The sequence below is a fragment of the Austrofundulus limnaeus genome, unplaced genomic scaffold, assembly GCF_001266775.1.
Source record: "Austrofundulus limnaeus strain Quisiro unplaced genomic scaffold, Austrofundulus_limnaeus-1.0 Scaffold50, whole genome shotgun sequence".
In the NCBI taxonomy this organism is placed as follows: Eukaryota; Metazoa; Chordata; class Actinopteri; order Cyprinodontiformes; family Rivulidae; genus Austrofundulus; species Austrofundulus limnaeus.
In genome coordinates this window covers 2,113,782-2,116,131 of record NW_013952452.1, presented here as the reverse complement: position 1 = coordinate 2,116,131, position 2,350 = coordinate 2,113,782, and the positions used below count along the sequence as shown (strand labels likewise).

General features: G+C 38.9%; 1 protein-coding gene across 1 annotated transcript in view; it reads right to left on the bottom strand.

The window, feature by feature from the left end:
• The window catches only part of ofcc1 (orofacial cleft 1 candidate 1), a 101,593-nt gene that overhangs the window by 95,432 nt on the left and 3,811 nt on the right, over positions 1 to 2,350 (bottom strand). The gene's annotated exons all lie outside the window — the stretch shown is intronic.

Below are 2,350 nucleotides of genomic sequence, written 5' to 3'. Positions count from 1 at the left end.
GTGCATGCACAAGATGAAAATAGTACAGAATAAGTAGAGCCCAAACGCCTCGGGCTTAATGCTTCTGGTTACTGTCACTAAAGATCTACTCTAAACACCATGTAAGCCTCTTTGTCTTAAAGATTAAGAGAAAATATGTGGTTCTCGTTTTGCTCTCCAGACCCCCACTGACAACATCCTCAGTCCATTTGAAGACCTTTTCCTGAGATGCCATGAGTAGATGAAACATGCAGATGTTTCACTTCGAAACTGATAACAATGATTTAATCCTGAGGAGGAAAAAATGTCACAAAGGTTTGTGAACTGGACTGAATGTTCGGAAATGGCTCTTCAAACAAGAGTGGTGACAATGGCAATGTAACRTTCCCCAGAGCAGGGGAAATTTTCATACATATTACCATAATATTGTAGAGAAATATACTAAATGTATGGTGTTGAGTTATCACCACGTTGCGAAGATATTTGGGTCTGTTGTGAAATTTACTGGACATAGCATGGCCTAATCCCTGAGATCATCTGTCATTTGAAGGCATCTACACATTAAATACACTTCCTTTGTCTTACAATTCTGTACTTTTTAGACAAGATGAGAAAAAAAATTTCATTTAGAATTGGTGCCAAAAGAAATTCATGACTTATTTTCTTTTCTTTCCTTTTAAATGTGATTGTTGTCAAAAGGAATAGAGCACAACAATGCCTCGTTCAGTTCTTGTTGCATTCAAAGGCATAGCTAGAAGGGCTTGGGGAAGACCGCTCGCTGCTAGGGGCTGGTGGGCACAGACCAGCTAGAAAGTGAATTTTGCATACTGTACGGATCATCGCCCAGTTCAGCGCAGTCACATTGAATCTGCCGTCAACCAATTGTGCTTCATGAAACCGTCAACCCTCATTTACGTCTGCCTGTTTTCCTTCCAACACAGCTGTAAACAAGGCCCCGGCTCGGAGCCGTCTCCCTCTGTCCCTGYGCACGCCGCCTGCCAGGGGAGAGCGGGGCAGCAGAGACCCCTCCTCACCCAAGCACTCCGAGCTACCATTTCCAGACAAAGTGACAAAAAAGTTTTCTCAAGCTTGACACCGATTTCCCTGCACACGATTTGGTTTTCGCCAAAATTGGCACAAAAAAACAAAAATACACACACAGTTCATTGCATATTTTGCTAACAGACATGGATAATTGCATTACTCGCCATTAAACACGAGTGATAATCACTATATTTTAAAGTTGTGAAAGTCTCACATGAAAAACATAAAAACGGCTTTATCAATGAAAATGTCATAAGAAAATTGAAACCAACTACAAAGCATCATCATTTAAATGACCAAAGATAAGGTTAGCATTTAGTTTCAAAGACCTAAAAAGGCCGCTCTAACATTAAAACATCTTAATTTATAGAGCAACCTTATGTGTGCACGGTAATTGGGAGCCACCAAACAGTTTCTGCTAAATAACAACGGCGTCAGTGGGTGCAGACAGAAAACATAATTAGTATTCAAGCTTAATTAATCTACGCTGGCCCCCTTTAAGTCAATGAGTCAATTATTTATGCATGTATGCTCCTTTGATGCTAACAGATTATGTATGTTGCTGAAAAAAAAATCCTTGAGAAATGACTTTGAAAACTTTCCACCATAAAATGTCACCACAAGCTTTTTGCTGTGAATTTATTTCACAGAAGGCCGTGATGGATTTATGGGCACTTAAAGCTGCTGTGATTTCTTTTACACAAAAATCCCTATGCATGATATGTTAATGCCCGTCAGTTATATATTGACATCTTATTGCTTAAAATAAAACCCATATTCTGGAAAAAAGTTTTTAGATTACGTAAACATTAGAAAGCGTATCAAATGTTGAAACTATAACAAAATAGAACTTTTTTAGAAAAAAGTTAAAGTTTAGAATTTTATGTCAGAAAGCATCTTAGAAAAGTTGGGATAAATAATAATCAAAATGTGGAGAACCGAGGAAAATATTTTGCCGGGAAATGTTCGTAAATACACGTGACTATGTACACTGGACACTGTTGYGCGTACAAACTCTTCAGTTGTGTTTAAATTTAAATAAATTTGGTAAAACAGCATCAAACTTCACCGACACTGAAGCGCAAATCATTGTGCTACGGTTCTTATAACAGTGACTCTGGATACACCCATCGTGCCTTCATGCAAGTAGTATTTTTGACCACTTTTGCCAAGCTAAGATGCTAGGCTAACTGCTGTATTCAAGCAATGGGACGAGCTGAATTTGACTGGAAAAAGTGCAACCGTAGACTTAACGTCTGCTCCAAACATTAAATCAGGTAAAAGACCAACACTGCACCACCCGGATCCTATCCCTGCACTTTCTGTT